Here is a 19,888-nt window from a genome sequence, read left to right on the forward strand (position 1 = left end):
TCTGTCTGGTCTTTCAAATGTGACTTGGTGGAAAAGCGGACACCTGGAGTTCTCGCTCTCAGCTGTGGGTTCCGGATCATGTGGGTGCAAAGGCCACACCTCCCACAGCAGATGTGTTGATGAAAAATGGGGAGAATCCGCCTAAGATGCTGAGTGTCAGAGGAGCGGTACAATATCCTTCTGACACTTGAAAATTGCAAATTTGAAAGGTTCCTTCTCACTTGTCAGCTGTCCAGGCCTCCTCTGCACAGACGGATTCCAGGCCTTGCCCTCCCAGGCTAGATTTCCCACTGCCTGAGAGCCAACCAGCTAGTATCTTTGAAATCCACTGTGGGCACAGCAACTCAGGTGTCCTAGGCACTCGGATTTTAGGTGGTTTTATTAGGGACTCTTTTAGTGACAAGCGATTATAAAAAGGGAATATATTGGCTCAAGCACTGAAAAGATGTGGGCTAGAAGTTGCTTCAGGCATGGCTGGATCCAGGGGGCTCTGTTTGTCTCTGCTTAGTTTATTCTTCACATGAGCTCTCCCCAGGGGGCAGCTGTCGAGGGGAAGATGGCCCCTGGGTGCCTCAGAGTCATCGCTTTAATTGTCCTAACATTCTGTTCACCCCATCCAACAACCCACTTTTCTATTTTTGTTTTGTTTTGTTTTTTAAATAAGCCAGGCATATTCCTGTCTTGGGAAATGTGCACTATTCCAAGTGCCTGGAAATCCCTACCTCCTCCCTTCCATAGCTACATTCTCATTCGCTGACCTCCTACAAGACTCTGCTTAAATCTACCTTCCCAAGGAGGCTGAACCTGACCACCTGATTTAGAAACAGAATCTGTGTTCCCAACATTCCAGTCCTTCTTACTTTGCTCCCCAAACTTAGCAATCATTGCCTTCTAATTTACTCTATATAGTATTTATTTATTGTCTCTACTGCCCCATAACCCACTAGAATGTCTGTTTTATTCACTGATGTATCCCAAGAACCCAGTTGAGTCCTGTCACATAGAAGTTGCTCAATTTGTTGGATGAATGCATGAAGCAGAAGGAAATTAATTCAACATCCAGATATTAGAAATACGGCAGTGAACAAAACAAACAAACAGAAAAACCCCTCTGTCCCTTTGGATCTCACTTTCTGGTGTGGAAGGCAGACAATAAATGAGATTTTTAAGAAGTACTAAATATATGGAGTTTCAGGTGGTAATAAGTGCTAGGCAGGCAAACACAGCAGATACCCACAGTCAAGATGAGCCCCAGTGCCTGTCATATGCTGAGAACCTAACAAGGATGGAGATGATTCTTGCTCCTTCTGCTGTTTTAATTTTACTCTTTTTGAAACTGAGAGAAGACAAGCACACTGCTAATGACAGTAATAAAGCTTCTCCCAGACTTATTTATAGGTTGTGCTTGCTTTTATTTTCTTTCCCTTCTCTATTTGGGAGCAGGCATGGGCAGCCCCCTGCCAGTCCACGTTCCCCTGACATTTTCCACTCACATGATGTAAGTGAAGAAATATGCAGACTGGCTAGGAGCTGGTGGTGTTTGGAAACCCCTCTTGGAGCCTGCTGCGTGTAGGAGAAGCAACCCAAACCAATAAACAGGTATTGACTTACATTGGCATTAATGTCTTTTTGTATCGCCACCAGTATTTTATCAAAACTTGCCTAGGGGGAACATCCATCTTCATATTGACTTCAAATAGAAGATATTACAGGGTGGGTGTTCTATCTATACAGCACAGACCTCTGAATACAAATATAGATGTAATATCAATATTCCATCATCAAATCATGATCTAGCTTTCCATGTTTCGCAAAAGAACCTCAAGATGAATATTGAAGCACAGTAATAGTTTTGAAATGCAATTTTTTTTCCATTTTAATAAAATCTGGGGGCTTCCATTGGCTATCCTGTGTGGGCAGCAGAAAAAGACCCTCCCCCCATAGGAGGGATATGGGGGAAGAATTTGCAGACCAGAAGGCTGCCTCAGCTTTGCTATTTGTTTGAGAATCAATTGTGGATGCACCCAGAGCCTGTTCATTCATCTACCCCGTGGCCCACATCCAGATCCTCTTTGACTCCTCTATCACTTCTATGTATCCTTCTGCTCACTTCACTATACTTTTGTCTCCAGTGGTCAGCAGGTGCCACTCTTGGGTTCCCAGAACCATTTAAACTATAAGAGCTGAGAGCTGGGAGGAGGCTGGTGTTTATATCCCCCAGAGATGGCCCTTAGCTAGAGACTGAGGAGTGGGATTAGGAAAGGCCAGCCCCCTCTTGCAGGTGGGACTACTCAGGAGTGGCTTACACTCCAGAGTTCCCTGGGGGATCAGGTGGAAGTTGCCCCCAGGGGGCTTTGGTTAAGTTTGCCTCTGTGCTTGGCTTTCCCCCTGCCTTGCCTCCTTTTGCTTCCTTTTATTGGTGCCCCCAGGAGGATTTCCGTAACACAGCACTTTCACATGAAGCCTTGTCTCCAGGTCTGCTTCTGGGGAATCTGACATAAGACATACCATTCATTCCATAAACATTTATTGAGCATCTACTGTGTATCAGGCACCATGGTTGGAGCTAGGGGTAAAGCAGTGAGGTCCATGTCTCTGTCAATTTCGGTGCTTTCAGTGGGCTATCAAAAAAGGGACATTAAACAGTAACTTATGATCTCCCCTGGATGGGAAGTCCGAGGGCTCCAGAACTGACTGATACAGCAGCTCACTGGTGTCATTAGGGTCCAGGTTCATGCATCTCTGCTCAGCTGGTATGGGGCTGGCTTCACCCTCAGCTGGGAGTAAGTGGCTGCAGCAGTTCCGGACATGACAACATCCAGAGGAAGAAGAGAAACCATCTCTTCTTGTGGCTTTCTTTTAAAGCAAGGACACTTTCCATAGAAGTTCCGGCCTCCCTAGAGGAACTACCTGGCCTGAAATGAGTCATATACTCCTTCTTGAGCCCATCACTGTCAAGGGGGTGGAATTACCCTTGGGCCAATCCAGTCCACCCTGGGATGTGGGGATTGGGGTGGTTTCTCCTGAGGCCCGGGGGATACTGGAGGGAGTGACCACTGAAAGCAATTGGGGTTCTGTTAAGAAGGAGGAAGGCAGTTGATACTGAGTGGGGAACTGCCCATTGCTTCCTTCATCATGCTGCTCTCCTGGTTTCCTTCCTGGCACTGCCCTCTGGCTACCATCTGACATTCTCTTATCTGCTTACGTGATTTATTCTGTGGTTTTTACTACGTGGTGACTTCCTGAGGACAGCAACCTGTCTGTTCTGCTCACCACTGTGTCCCTATGAATAGCACAATGACAAACACATAATTAAGCTCGATAAATATTTGATAAATAGGCAAATGGTAATAGGGAAGATGAACAAATGGATGGGCGAACAGGTGCAGATTCATGAGAAGACACGAAAGGAAGGCTGGGGTGGAGTTTCCATGCCCTCAAGTAGACAGTGTCCTGTGACAGTGGCAGGGGTGAGGGGACCTCTCCTTGACAATGGAGCCCAAGGATGAAGCAGGAGGGGCCTTCTTCCCGAAGCAGCAGCTTTGGGTGAGAAAGGCCATGGCTCTGATAGTGACTCGCAGTGTGACTTTAGGTGTTGCTCCCTCTGAGTCTCCCTTCTTTCTCAAGAGATATGGGGGGATATGAACACTTTGCTGAGCACCTATTATGTGGAGATGCTGGGGCTGCACTCAGGAAAAACAGGGTGGTAGGCAAGCATTTATGGGGATCTAGGGAGGCTCAGGGCCAGGGCCTCATGCTGAGGTGTGAAGGATCAGTGACTGGGGGTAGATATGGCGGGGGGCGGGGGAAGCATTGCAGGCAGACAACAAAGCAGGTTGAGTGGCCGGGCTTGTTTGAAGAAAACAAGGTTGGTGTAGCCTGAACTCGGGGTGGGGTGGGGAGCATGGTGTCAGAGATGGCAGTGAAGTCAGCAGGGGCTGGTCGAGAAGGGTGGCACAGGCCACCACATGGACTGCAGCCCTCATTCCAGGGTCATCTGACATCACTGATGAGGTTCACCCGTAGAGTGCAGGTGGCAAAAACAGAGGGCAGATGGCCATCTAGGACTAGGTATGGGATTGTTGCAATTTCCCAGTGAGAGTGGAGGTGGCCGGGTCTGGTACATGACAGTGTCAAAGCACAGAAAGGGGCTGATCCTGGAAGTGCTTGAGAGGCAGGTCTGACAGCCGAGAGTCTGAAATCCTGCCTTGGTGGGGCTTCAAGGACACTTGTTCTCACCTGCTTATTGAGCAGCATAAAGCAGCTTCTACCCACCAAGGAGGATAAAATCAGGGGTTTTCAGAGCGAAGCTTTCTTCTACCCTGTGCCAGGGTACTAAGGTGAGAATCGAGCATAATGCAGTTAAGAAATACTATGTAATCAATCATGCTAGCTTAAATTAAATGCAAGGTCCAAACACGTTGCCTAGCATTCTTCCACACCAAACAGAGGCCAAGGTGGAAAACCAGCATATCTAGAGTATCACTGTTTGAAGCTGGAGGACAAGAGCCTCATTATTTTTGGTGGATAGGTAGATTGGTAGGGAAAAAATAGGGGAAGTGCTGAGGGGCCTAAAGTTCTGGAAAACCCAACACTCTGGCCAAAATGTCATGGAAAGTGTGTGGAATTTGGAGTTGGAAGGCTTGCCATGGGATCCCAGTCATGTTAGCTGTGCAACCTGGGGTGGGTCACTTGGCTTCTCTGATTCTTCTGTTCCTCATCTATGAGGCCAGGATGATAACAATTGCTTCAGAAGGTGACTGAGCTATGAAATGAAAAAATGTTGGTGAAAGTGCTTTGTCAGCTACAAAGCGCTCAAATGTCAGGGACTACCAAGAAAGTATTTTTAAGCAAAAAATAAAAAAAAACCAAATTGGGTGATATTATTGAATTAGTGTTAATTTTGGGGTGTTAGTTAGGTGAATGTCTTTATTCTTGGGAGATGCATGCTGAAGTGTTAAGGAGTGAAATGTCAAGACATCTAAAACATTCAAATGGCTCAGCAAAACCTGAAATTGTACAGCTCAGTGAATTATCTACTATATAGCTATACACAGTTGACCCTTGAACAACTAAAATGTTCGGGGTGCCAACCTCCATGCAGTTGAAAATCCATATATAACTTTTGATTCCCCCAAAACTGAACTATTAAAAGCCTATTGTTGGCTGGAAGCCTTACTGACGACATAAGCTGTCGATTAATACATATTTTGTATGTTATATGTTATCCTGTGTTCTTACAATAAAGTAAGCTAGACAGAGGATGCTTTAAGAAAATTATAAGGAAGAGAAAATATATTTATAGTACTGTACTGTATTTATCAAAAAAATTTGCATATAAGTAGGCCCGTGAAATTCAAACCCGCGCTGTTCAAGGGTCAACTGTCTATCTGTATCTCTGTATTGAGAGATAAAAAGAAAACGTGACAAAATATTAACCACTGGGGAATCTAACTGAAGGATATACGTGTTTTATTAAGTTATTTAACTTTTCAGTAGAATTGGAAACTTTCAAATTAAAAAGCATGAGGAAAATATCCATGCCAAGTGGACTGTAGATCTAAGTGGGGAAGGTGAAAACAGTACCTTATAAGGTAACAAGCAGCAATTATCTTCCTGACCTGGTCCTTTAATAGGGAAACACAGACACTGCCAAACTGTGGTCTGGTAGGGTCAGAGCAGAGGGAATAAATACCTCAACTTCTCTCCTGCTCCCTCCCAACTCCTCCCGGGCCTCCCCACCAAAAGTCATAGGGCAAAGCCTGGTGGTGAAATCCGTAGATATTAGCCTCCAAGAGCACGGAGTAAGGAGCAGTGCAGAAAAGGGCAGAGGATGAATCCAAAGGGATAACTGGAGAATAACCAGTACCCCTCCTTTTGCAGGGACTGGCAGGCAGAAGCCAAAATGCCAGATACTACTTTTCCTCAGTCTTCCTTAAAACTGAGTAATAGGAAGGTGATACCTGGCCAACCCTTCAGTCTGTGCCTGGATCCGGAATATATTTTCCTTTTTGACTGGAGAGTGATGTGTGAGGAAAAGCCAATCCCTCCCTCCCTGATTTTGGATATTATTGTGTGAGGACATGATGCTAGAAGCCATGCAGCCACCATGATGGACGGAAGGCCAAGACAATGGCAGAGAAGCCCTTTATCATTCTGCACCCAGGTTCAACATGTGTGTGTCTGGGGGTGGGGGCAGTTCCCACACCAATAGGTAGTCCTCCAACACCAGCTGGTGTCCTCCAAGTATTCAACTCAGTTCTCACAGTGTCTACCTGGAGATAGCATCTGATCCCATAGGTTAGGGGCTCAGTCCCCCAAGACTGTCCCTCTCCCACCCCTGTTCTGGATGCCAATTGCTTGTGCTTCTGACTAACCGGCTACAGACTGGAGGTTCTAAAGATGCTTTCCTTTGGTTCAAATCATTAGAGCAGCTCACGGAACTCAGAGGAACATTTTGCCTATTAGTTTACTGGTTTATTATAAGAAGATGTAACTCAGGAACAGCCAGATGAGAGAGATGCACCAGGCAAGGTCCTGAGAAAGGGCGAGGAGTTTGCGTGCTTTCTCTGAGTGTTCCACTTTCCCTGAATCTCCCCGAATGATTAAATCATTGACCATTGGTGATTGAACTCAACCTCCAGCCCCTTTCCCCCCACCTAGAGCTTGGGGGTGGGACTGAAATTCCAACCCTGTGGTCACATGGTTGGTTCTCTGGGTAACCAGCCCCTATCCTTAAGGTGGGATCCAAAAGTTGCCTGATTAACATAAATCACCTTTAGTCTCCTCAATTAGGAAGTTCCAAGAGTTTTAGGAGGTCTGTGCCAGGAGTAAGGAACAAAGAACAAATATACGTTTTTTACTATAAATCACAATATCACACCCTTACTAAGACTCCTGACATTGTTGAGCAACTGAGTCAAACCTAGACCACCTGGTACCTGACTTCTTGTGTGAGGAAAAGTCTCCCATTACAAGGGCCCCTTTGGTTAGGTATCTTGTCTCTTCCTGCAGAGAGCATCCTAGCTGCCACACAGGTCAGAGTGGACTCCTTGTCCCATTTCCCTTAGTTGCACCCTCCTCCAGACTTCCTAGATTTTCCACGCTGATCAACAGAAACAGAAAACAATGAAAACAAGGAATCGGGCAGTAAGGGAGAGAAAGGTAATGAGAGGAAATCTATTGAATCAGAGGGGGGAATGTAGAAATATGCTCTACGATTTCTCAATAGAAATACAGGGAACTAGGTAGGAGGTGATGCTTTGGCTGGGGCAGCAGGTAATCAGTATCCTGCCCAGATCCCCCTGGATCCCTTTATCAGCTTGTGCACCCATCTCCCAGCTTCTGTAGGCTATACTGTTACCAGCTTCCACCTGTGACCTTCACAGGATGTTCCTTAGGCCTTGGAGCTACATCCCTCTTTGTAAGCCCACCAAGCCTCAAGTAGCCTTTAGCCAATGCGTACCCCTTGCGGGAGTACACAGACCTCACACTCTTCTGCCCCAAGGTTGGGCAATCCCCAAGGTCCCCCCTTGGGACCAGGTTGCATCTGGGATGTCGCCTCCATTGCACCCTTGTTTGGCTTCCTCCCCTTCCTTATCTTTTCCCCAACTCTGATTTGTCCTGGGAGCATGTAGGACATGTGAAATCACATGGCATCTCTACCCCCTACAGCCCTGGCCAGCACTGGCCTGTGTGTCTCAGGCTGCCCTGGATCTCTGCACAAATCTCCCAAAAGACTCCACCTGCTCTCCTTCAAAGTAGAGCTTACCAGGCCCACTATCACCCTGCTTCTGATTCTCTCTCAAGTATTCACTTCATCTGCAAGTGGTTTTTCTTACCATAGTATCATTAAACGACAGGCATTTATCTGAAAGAGATGTCTGTCCTGCACTTTGCAGTTTCTGCAGGGCAAGAAGCAGCCAGGAAGTCACAGTAGGAAGGGGACAATTGTCCCTCCGTGGATGCAATCATTTCTTCCCCCCAAAGTGTCTCCCTTGATGATGAGCCTTTGCCCTCTCCCGATCCCCAGGTGTGTCAAGACCTTGAGCTCAGTGGATTGTACCACCAATGGTACTTCCCTGGTTACCCACTTTGGTCACTGATCTGGGATGACATCAGTGGTTCCCAATTCTGGCTGCATGTTCAGGTCCCCTGGGAGCTTTTATAAAGTATGCCTAAACCCAGCACCCCTGACTCCTAGGAATCTGGGCAGGGGGCTAAGGCCTCAGTATTTTTCAAACACCTCAGGTGACCCCAGTGTGCAGCCAGCATTGAGACCTGCTGCTTCCCCCTGATGGAGTGTGTCCTCAGGGAGCCACCTGCCTGGGGCTGGCCTTCTTGGTCACCTTCATTTCTGGAGAGGCCGCTGGGTCCTCATTGCTTCCTTCTTCCCGTTTCCCTGGGTCACCCCTCTATTTTATAAAATATCACTTTCTTTAAATATTCAAGTATGTGGCTTCTCTGAAATTGTGAGCATTTCTCAAGATCATCCACTGTTGGTAACTGTAAAATCCAAGGGGACAGGGGTGGCAGGGCAGATATCTGGAGGTGTGGTGGTCACTCTTCCTAGCCTCAAAGGCGTTGATCTGAGTTTATATGGTAGCCAGAAACTTCAGTCTTCCCTGCGAGGAGCGGAGAGCATGGTAGAGCAAGGGAGGCAAAGCGTGAGGACAACACACAGACTCCCTTACAACATGCTAGCTGACTTTCGTGAAGTGCCCATCAGATTGCAAACATTGCTTTTTAAACCTCACCTTTTATCATTAGACAGAAGACAGGAATATTTTACCAATATTTTACTTAGAAGTGCCACTCTGAACAACAAGTTAGCTCTTATGAAATCATTCTCACTTTCTTGTTCTTTTTCACCCAAGTCAAGGGGGGAAAAGGCAAAGCCTGAGCTTCAGCTGAATAACCTAAACCTCAATTAATTACCCAGAAAGATCTGCCTTTTTTCCAGCCTAAACACTTCAATGCCTACCATCAAAGGCGCAGGCAGGCTGAGGAAGAGAGTTGCAGATCACCTTCACCACCACACTTCAGGAAGTTCTGAACTTTTAAAATAATTTTAGAGGACATGTTAATTCCTTCCCTTTGACAGTTACCCTGTGGATTCTCCTATTATCCTTTCTCTCATGTCTGCCAGTTAGGAAAGACACTATATTTTAATTAAAATTCTTTATTTGCCTAAGGATACAATATCCAACTCCTGGCTTATATAGAAAAACAAAATCATTCATTTGGTCCCACATAGGAAAAATAATCATTTAATGCATGGTACTTGCCACTTTTTGATCAGTTTTTTGGGGGTGGGAGTGGGTAATAAATACATGTGACATTTATCTGCTGTGTAACCAGGTCATCTGGCCTCTGGATCCCTAAAAACATTTCTTTTTGAGTTGTAGTTATGCACCAAAGGGAAATATCATCACTTTCCAGTGAACGCCCACCTGCTGTTATTATGGCTTTTGTCCCATTGTCTGTGGTTTGCTCTTCATACGTCCACCCTTCTACTAGACCAGTGGGTCTCAACTCTGGATGTGCATGAGCAGCACATGGGGTTTAAAAAATATGACTGTGTAAGCCCCTGGGCCAGAGATTTTGAACCAACTGGCCTGTTAGGGGGTCCAGATGTAGGTGTATACAGGGGACCCCCAGGTGATTCTAATGTGTGTGAGGGTTTTGGAACCACTGTTGTTGACCGTCAGCTCTTCCTGGTGGCAGGGAGCAACACTGCCTCCTTCACCTGGTACCCCAGCACCTGCCACAGAGTCTGGTACATGACAGACACTCGTAAGTCTTCTGTGAAATATGTCCTGGAATGAACATGGGGTCTGGAACCACCACACAACAATATCACCCTCTTCTGATGTATTTTCCATGTGCTATGTATTAAGTAAGGAGTCTTAGATCATCAATTCTAAAAGAGCAGAATTGCCATAGAATCCATTTGCCATGGTTCACTCTGGGCCCCCATTCTATCACCTGCAAATACTCAAAGACAGTAACATACCATTTAGCCCATAAAAATGATTCAATACATTGAAAATAAATATTAAGTTACTTAGAAAGGTATAACAAGAGATCCTAGACACATGAACCAAATAGCAGAATTATCAATGTTACCTAATTACTTTCATTGGCCCCAAACTGTAGACAGCACTGCTCAGAATATGCACCCATTTCTTCCACGTGGATTCCAGGCAGAATTTTAAAATAGCTACCTAAATAAAAAAGCAGAAACCAAACGTCTGTTTTTACCTTTATTTTGGCTGGTTAGTTGATTGATTGATTGACTCACTCATTAACTCACTCATTCCTTCCTTCGTCTTGGGCCTTTGAGCCTCTTCTTTGTGCCAGGCACTGTTGTAGGCACTGGAATACAGCAGTGAAATCAGGTGACGAGTGTCTGATCTCATGGTGCTTATACTCAAATATGGGAGCTACACAAGAAATAAACAAGCAGAGAGCATGCAGTTCAGGTAACAGTAAGGGCCATGATGAAAACAAAGCAGGAGGACCTAATAGCAAGGGACCAAGAAACGACTTTGGCCTGCTAGTCAGGGAGGGCTTGAGGAGGTGACCTGGCAGCAGAGGTCTGAGTCTGAGGGCAGCCTGTACTGGGCAGAGAGACAGCTAGGAGCTAGCAGTGTGAGCAGCGGAAGGGCCAGCGGCTAGAACTTAGCAAGGGAGAGAAGACTGGTATGCAATATGGGACAGGAGCCTGATCACCTAGGGCTTTGTGAGCCATGATGAGGACTTCAAGATGCATGCACTTAAAATGGTAACTAAAGCCATTAATTTTCACTTAAACAGAACTGCTACCCTAGAGGGAGCAGTAGGGAGATGATTGATAGAGTTTTCTAGCTCTGGAGAAGCGGTTCCTTTGGGTCAAGCCAACAGAAAGAATACAAGGATTCTTATATTCTTTTTTTTTTTTTTTAATTTGAGAGAGAGAGAATGAGAGATAGTGCGAGAGGGAAGAGGGTCAGAGGGAGAAGCAGACTCCCTGCCGAGCAGGGAGCCCGATGCGGGACTCGATCCCGGGACTCCAGGATCATGACCTGAGCTGAAGGCAGTCGCTTAACCAACTGAGCCACCCAGGCGCCCGGATTCTTATATTCTTGAGAGTTACGATAGAAGTTGAGGTGTTAGGCCAACTCATATGAATGAAATATTCTTCCCCTTGCCCAAGAGCCATAGGGCTTGTCTTCTCTCTTCATTTAAACCTCTGTTCACATGTCACTTCCCCAAAGAGGACTGCCCTCACTACCATCCATCGCTCTCAATGCCTTTCTCTTGTTCTGGTGGTCTTCATGGGTCTTACCACTACCGGATATTATATATGTGTTACAGACCTATATCTATGCATTATGTATCATTCCCATTCCTCCCTCCCCACCCACATGTAAGCCCCTGAGGTCAAAGACTTCATTTACTTTGTTTTCTGCTGCATTTCCAACACTCAGCACAACCCCGGGCACACACACAGCACATGCTCAACAAACACCTGTTGAATGAATTTGTTGGAATAAATGCCATTGGCTTTTGCTGCATTTATGTGGGCACGAGGCACTCGGGAGCACCCCAGTGTTCCTGGGCTTCTCCTTCCAAAGCACATGCATGTCCCTTCTAATCTTTCTGCCTTAATCACTTTAAATGTACTGACAAGCACAATTGACCAATTAATAGCGCTTATGCTCTTGTTACATCATTTGTAATCCATGATGCTCCTTCTACTTGTAATGGCCTTTCAATTTTTCATGACTCAAAATGGAGGACATACATAATGAATACAAATAGCAAATTGATTAAATGTAATGCATATTCTACTGCTTGCCGGGTTTATGCCTGTTATTAATGACAGAAATCCAGCAAATTCTCATGAAAACACTGATGACATACAACCTTTAATGCAAGATGTTGGAGCGCTAGGGGTCCTAAATTTTCCTAATTACTGAGCAGCAGCAGACACTAATTTCCCAGACGGCAACCTTTGTAAATAAGAACATCAGCATGGCCGCTTTGTCCAAGTTCTTTTTGCTGAGCACAAAACCCATCATGCAACCCATTTTTACTTCACCAGACTATTTGTGTTGTGTTTCAAAAAAAAAAATACACTTGAGAGATTGCCTTATGAGCAAAGTATAAAGGATGCCACTTGTGCAAAATCAAATTTATTGTCTACTCAGGGATTGCATGTATTTTGGAATGCTAATATACTGTGATACAGATTTCACAGAGCTTCAGCTGGTGTGCTGAGCATTAAAGCATCACAAAGGTGATAAAGCAAAACAGGAAAGAATATAGGGATAAGACTGAAATGGAGAATATGGTAAAGGAGATGCTTTTAAGAGATCCGCCTGGCTAAATGTGCAATCTTGGTCTCAGATTGCCAAAGGATGAGCTGGCTTGCAGTAAGAGACCATGCGAACCAACCTGTTTTCCCCATTAGCTAGAGAACCTTATAGGAAGCAGGCGTTTTCTTTGACACAATGGTGGGTATGGTGACTGGTTTAGCTAGGTTGGTACTAGAATGACAACAAAGCACTTGTCTGATAGGTCTGTAAAGAGAGTGGATGAAATGGATAGGAGCAATTGCTGAGGCCCACTCATGCTTAGAAACCAACATTCACAGTATGCTGGATGCTAGAAGCGAGTCAGCTGCTACTAAAATTTTCCTCCCCCAAGACAAATTGGCTGTCCTGCAGATAGAAGGTTGAATAAGTGAATGAGTGGCTATGGTCCTTGCCCACTTCCCAAGAGTCTAAACTTTGACAGGTCTGCATCCATGATAAGCTGTGCCCTGAATGGGTAGAATTTCAAACCCAGGGGAAGCAATGGTCTGCTAATTGTGCCCTACCAATACGGGGCCCAGAGTAAGTTTTGGCAAAACCTAATCCAGGCTTAGCAGGTGCCCTTCTGCCTTAGACCCAGAGCCAAGGATCTGAGAGCCAAGCAGTTTCTGGGGTGGTGCAGGGAGCCTGGGGAAGTGAGGGGAGACATGAGACAGGGAAGGAGGCCAGGGAAGGGGGGCCAGGGAAGGAGACAGGGAAGTCAGCTACCCCGGTGGGTGACTCAGAGGGAAACTCTGGAAAACTGTGCAACATACATGCCTCAGGATTCCCTCGGCCACAGTGTGAGGGAGCTGGGGTATTTATACCCATATACCTGGCAATTGTTTGTTAAGGATCCCCCCAAGGAGATCCTAACTTTGCAGGTACTTTCAGCCTCCCATGCTTAAGGACAAAATGGATTCTAGTAGCCTAGGGGTGGACTGTCTGACAAAGATACAACAATATTAGTGTAGCCCCCAAAGAAACTGCTTCAAAAGTCACCCCAAGGATTCCCTCTATTATATACAAAATCCACATCCCACCCCAAACTTCGAAGGCTTCACCATTACTCATGGTGGAAATGTCTCGTTAACCTGCACTGTGCATTAAGTACACTGCTGAATGGGATTTGAAAGGGGAATGAAATTAACAGACTCTCCTTGCTGACTTTTCCACTCTACAAAGATCGCAAAACAGATTTCTTACTGAAATTTAAGAAATACACATCTCTCCTCCCCCATTGTCATATGTCTATGTGAGAGAATAAAGAATTCACAACCAGTTCTAAAAAAAGAACCAAACTCAGAAGAGAGATACACTCACAGACCATAGAGTAAGAGATAATGCTAAAGGAGAACAAATTAGACAGGAATGAGGATTTATTTTATTATAATTTGAAAAAAAAACCACAAAATAATTTTTGGCACCTTTAAACATTTTCCCCAGCTGAAGCCTGACGTACACATATCCACGCCAGACCATTCTGTCATATGGGATCTGGTTGTCAGACAGGGCCTCATTTCATACTGGAATTTATCCTTTAAAGTCAAAGAGTGCCTCAACAACTCCACTTCTTTTGACATCATAGTTGTGAAAATCCTTTCTTCATACATATTAATAAAATAATAATAATTAGCATTTATTTAGTGCTTATTTGTGAATTGTTTTACATGTATTAACTCATTTAACACTCATTACAAATGTATGATTAGCTATAATTTCCCCCATTTTATACAGAAAGAATCAGGCCCAGAGAGTTTAAGTGACTAGCCTGAGGTCACTCAGTAAGTGGAGCTGGGACTTGAAACTAGGTTGTCTGACTCCAGAACACACATCTCTGCATTATCTTTCTTCCATGTACCGATTACTTACTTTGATAAGCAAATGTTTTTATAAACATAAATCTTGTTCTAATTGCTTACATCCTAAGGATATGATGATTTGACATTTAACTCCATGGTAAGTACAATACCCTCACATGAGGACCATCCTAGAACCCAGCCTGGTGATGGGTATTAAGAGCCTATTCAAGGAGGAGAGAGACTTAAACTTCCCAAGAGCAGCATTTGGTTTCTCCACCAGCATGCCCAGGTCACTGTACTAGCAAAACCTTTCCAGTTTTATCTCACACCCTAAAACACCTATCCCCTAGATCTGTGGACACTCACTAGGGGATTCAGGAAATCAGTTTTGTTTGCCTCTCTTGGCTCCCAGATGAGACTATTCAACCCCACTAGACTCCATATTGAGTAAGAGTATGAAACATGCAAATAGCACTGCTTTCTTTTTAGCTTTTATTGGCATTTACTAAATAAAAGAAGGATGTGTGTGATTATTGATGGAACCATTGCTTAGAAAGCACTTGAGCCATTGCTTAGATTCACATTTACTATCATGTGATTCTGAGTCTAAAAAGGCATTGACATTTTTTTCCCCAGTTAAGACTTATAAACACGGAGTCAGAGAGGCCTCTTGTTCTTCTAAAAGTCAATTTAGGAGAAGATGAGAAAGAGAAGCTCATGCCTGACAATGTTAAAAGCTTACGGTTTGCTTTTCCACAGTGTTTCAATTACAGGGTAAGTGTATAGATGGCATAAGCATGTATGCACATAAATGCTATTTGATAAATTCAAAAGAAAGATTGTTTTCTCACTTCTAACACTCAGGGATTTATAAAAGATAATGTTTTAAGAGCCAGCAAAATCGACTACTACACACACATAAAAGATACCCTCTTATTTCTCCAAATATTTGGAGAATTCGTCTAGAGAAGGATCACAGTAGGAACTACCCGTGTTTGATTGGATAAAATGGTAAAAGTCCACCCAGGGAATAGTTCACGTATGCAGGTGCATGTGGGTGTGGGGTGTGTGTGTGTGTGTCTGTGTGTGTGTGTCTCCATACAAATATACAAGAGAGTAATTTTAAACAAAAACATTAAAAAAGTTCATCATTCTGCCTTGACTTGTTCTTTCCACATGTTCTTGTTCAGTTATACCAGCAGCTTCAGAAGTGTCAGGCCCACTCTGGAAAACAGTATGGAGGTTCCTCAAAAAGTTGAAAATAGAGATACCATATGACCCAGCAATTGCACTACTGGGAATTAACCCCAAAGATACAAATGTAGGGATCCGAAGGGGTATGTGCACCCCGATGTTTATAGCAGCAATGTCCACAATAGCCAAACAATGGAAAGAGCCAAGATGTCCATTGACAGATGAATGGATGAAGAAGATGTGGTATATATACACAATGGAACATTATGCAGCCATCAAAAGGAATGAGATCTTGCCATTTGCAATGACGTGGATGGAACTGGAGGGTATTATGCTGAGCGAAATAAGTCAATCAGAGAAAGACATGTATCCTATGACCTCACTGATATGAGGAATTCTTAATCTCAGGAAACAAACTGAGGGGTGCTGGAGTGATGGGGGGTGGGAGGGATGGGATGGCTGGGTGATAGACATTGGGGGGAGATGTGCTATGGTGAGCACTGTGAATTGTGTAAGACTGTTGAATCACAGACCTGTACCTCTGAAAAAAATAATACATTATATGTTTAAAAAAAAAGAAGAAGAAGTTAGCAGGAAGGGAGAAATGAAGGGGAGGAAATCGGAGGGGGAGACAAACCATTAGAGATGATGGACTCTGAAAAACAAACTGAGGGTTCTAGAGGGGAGGGGGTGGGAGGAAGGGTTATCCTGGCGATGGGTATTAAAGAGGGAACGTTCTGCGTGGAGCACTGGGTGTTATGCACAAACAATGAATCACGGAACACTACATCAAAAACTAATGGTGTATCTCTCATTCATCTATTCTCCTCTGGACAAAATGACAAGACGAAAAAAATCACCTCAGCAAAAAGAACAAGAGGTAGTACCCTCAGCCAGGGACCTACTCAATACGGACATTAGTACGATGTCGGACCTAGAGTTCAGAATCATGACTTTAAAGATACTAGCTGGGCTTGAAAAAAGCGTGGAAGTTATTAGAGAAACCCTTTCTGGAGAAATAAAAGAACTAAAATCTAACCAAGTCGAAATCAAAAAGGCTATTGATGAGGTGCAATCAAAAATGGGGGCACTAACTGCTAGGATAAATGAGGCAGAAGAGAGAATCAGCGATATAGAAGACCAAATGATGGAAACTAAAGAGGCTGAGAAAAAGAGAGATAAACAACTATAGGATCACGAGGGCAGAATTCGAGAGATAAGTGATTCGATAAGATGAAACAACATTAGAATAATTGGGATCCCAGAAGAAGAAGAAAGAGAGAGAGGGGCAGAAGGTATATTGGAGCAAATAATAGCAGAGAACTTCCCTAATGTGAGGAAGGAAACAGGCATCAAAATCCAGGAGGCACAGAGAACCCCTCTCAAAATCAATAAAAATAGGTCAACACCCCGACATCTAATAGTAAAACTTATGAGTCTCAGAGACAAAGAGAAAATCCTGAAAGCAGCTCGGGAGAAGAGATATGTAACCTACAATGGTAAAAATATTAGATTGGCAACAGACCTATCCACAGAGACCTGGCAGGCCAGAAAGGACCGGCAAGATATCTTGTGCACTAAACGAGAAAAATATGCAGCCAAGAATACTATATCCAGCTAGGCTGTCATTGAAAATAGAAGGAGAGATAAAAAGCTTCCAGGACAAACAAAAACTAAAGGAATTTGCAAACATGAAACCAGCCCTCCAAGAAATATCGAAAGGGGTCCTCTAAGCAAAGAGAGAGCCTAAAAGCAGCAAAGATCAGAAAGGAACACAGACAACATACAGTCACAGTCACCTTACAGGCAATACAATGGCACTAAATTCATACCTTTCAATAGTTACCCTGAATGTAAATGGGCTCAATGCCCCAATCAAAAGACACAGGCTATCAGATTGGATTAAAAAACAAGACCCATCCATATGCTGTCTGCAAGAGACTCATTTTAGACCCAAAGACACCCCCAGATTGAAAGTGAGGGGGTGGAAAACCATTTACCATGCTAATGGACACCAAAAGAAAGCTGGGGTGGCAATCCTTATATCAGACAAACTAGATTTTAAAACAAAGACTGTAATAAGAGATGAGGAAGGACACTATATCCTACTTAAAGGGTCTATCCAACAAGAAGATCTAACAATTGTAAATATCTATGCCCCGAACATGGGAGCAGCCAATTATATAAGGCAATTAATAACAAAAGCAAAGAAACACATTGACAACAATACAATAAGAGTGGGGGACTTTAACACCCCCCTGACTGAAATGGACAGATCATCTAAGCAAAAGATCAACAAGGAAATAAAGACTTTAAATGACACACTGGACCAAATGGACTTCACAGACATATTCAGAACATTCCATCCCAAAGCAACGGAATACACATTCTCTCTAGTGCCCATGGAACATTCTCCAGAATTGATCACATCCTAGGTCACAAATCAGGTCTCAACCGGTACCAAAAGTTGGGGATCATTCCCTGCATACTTTCAGACCACAATGCTTTGAAACTAGAACTCAATCACAAGAGGAAAGTCGGAAAGAACTCAAATACATGGAGGCTAAAGAGCATCCTACTAAAGAATGAATGGGTCAACCAGGAAATTAAAGAAGAATTAAAAAATTTCATGGAAACCAATGAAAATGAAAACACAACTGTCCAAAATCTTTGGGATACAGCAAAGGCAGTCCTGAGAGGAAAGTATATAGCAATACAAGCCTTTCTCAAGAAACAAGAAAGGTCTCAAATATACAACCTAACCCTACACCTAAAGGAGCTGGAGAAAGAACAGCAAATAAAGCCTAAACCCAGGAGGAGAGGAGAAATCATAAAGATCAGAGCAGAAATCAATGAACTAGAAACCAAAAGAACAGTAGAACAGATCAACGAAACTAGGAGCTGGTTCTTTGAAAGAATTAACAAGATTGATAAATCCCTGGCCAGACTGATCAAAAAGAAAAGAGAAATGACCCAAATCAACAAAATCATGAATGAAAGAGGAGAGATCACAACCAACACCAAAGAAATACAAACAATTATAAGAACATATTATGAGCAACTCTATGCCAGCAAATTAGATAACCTGGAAGAAATGGGTGCATTCCTAGAGATGTATCAACTACCAAAACTGCACCAGGAAGAAATAGAAAACCTGAACAGACCTATAACCACTAAGGAAATTGAAGCAGTCATCAAAAATCTCCCAACAAACAAAAGCCCAGGGCCAGATGGCTTCCCAGGGGAATTCTATCAGACATTTCAAGAAGAATTAATACCTATTCTCCTGAAACTGTTCCAAAAAATAGAAATGGAAGGGAAACTTCCAAACTCATTTTATGAGGCCAGCATTACCTTGATCCCAAAACCAGACAAAGACCCCATCAAAAAGGAAAATTACAGACCAATATCCTTGATGAACATGGATGCAAAAATTCTCACCAAAATACTAGCCAATAGGATCCAACAGTCCATTAAAAGGATTATTCACCACGACCAAGTGGGATTTATCCCTGGGCTGCAAGGTTGGTTCAACATCCGCAAATCAATCAACGTGATACAATACATTAACAAAAGAAAGAACAAGAATCATATGATCCTCTCAACAGATGCAGAAAAAGCATTTGACAAAGTACAGCATCCTTTCTTGATCAAAACTCTTCAGAGTATAGGGATAGAGGGTACATACCTCAATATCATAAAAGCCATCTGTGAAAAACCTACAGCGATTATCATTCTCAATGGGGAAAGGCTGAGAGCTTTTCCCCTAAGGTCAGGAACGCGGCAGGGATGTCCACTCTCACCACTGCTATTCAACATAGTATTAGAAGTCCTAGCCACAGCAATCAGACACCAAAAAGAAATCAAAGGCATCCAAATCGGCAAGGAGGAAGTCAAACTCTCACTGTTTGCAGATGATATGATACTGTATGTGGAAAACCCAAAAGACTCCACCCCAAAACTGCTAGAACTCATACAGGAATTCAGTCAAGGAGCAGGCTATAAAATCAATGCACAGAAATCAGTGGCATTCCTATACACAAACAACAAGACAGAAGAGAGACAAATCAAGGAGTCGATCCCAGTTACAACTGCACCCAAAACCATAAGATACCTAGGAATAAATTTAACCAAAGAGGCAAAGGATCTGTACTCAGAAAACTATAAAATACTCAGGAAAGAAATTGAAGAAGACACAAAGAAATGGAAAAATGTTCCATGCTCATGGATTGGGAGAACCAACATTGTGAAGATGTCAATGCTACCTAGAGCAATCTACACATTCAATGCAATCCCCATCAAAATACCATCCACTTTTTTCAAAGAAATGGAACAAATAATCCTAAAATTTGTATGGAACCAGAAGAGACCCCGAATAGCCAGAGGAATCTTGAAAAAGAAAAGCAAAGCTGGCGGCATCACAACTCCGGACTTCCAGCTCTATTACAAAGCTGTCATCATCAAGACAGTATGGTACTGGCACAAAAACAGACACATAGATCAATGGAACAGAATCGAGAGCCCAGAAATGGACCCTCAACTCTATGGTCAACT

General features: G+C 43.7%; 1 protein-coding gene across 3 annotated transcripts in view; it reads right to left on the reverse strand.

The window, feature by feature from the left end:
• CUNH16orf78 (chromosome unknown C16orf78 homolog) overlaps positions 1 to 19,888 on the reverse strand; it is a 131,513-nt gene that overhangs the window by 43,729 nt on the left and 67,896 nt on the right. For all 3 annotated transcript variants that reach the window (XM_025852441.2, XM_073884384.1, XM_073884385.1), the window contains one exon: positions 10,264 to 10,445. The gene's annotated coding sequence lies outside the window, so the exon portion shown is untranslated. The remainder of the gene's footprint in view (positions 1 to 10,263; positions 10,446 to 19,888) is intronic.

The sequence above is a fragment of the Callorhinus ursinus genome, unplaced genomic scaffold, assembly GCF_003265705.2.
Source record: "Callorhinus ursinus isolate GAN/ISIS: 27379988/994484 unplaced genomic scaffold, GSC_fseal_2.0 scaffold56, whole genome shotgun sequence".
Classification (NCBI taxonomy): Eukaryota; Metazoa; Chordata; class Mammalia; order Carnivora; family Otariidae; genus Callorhinus; species Callorhinus ursinus.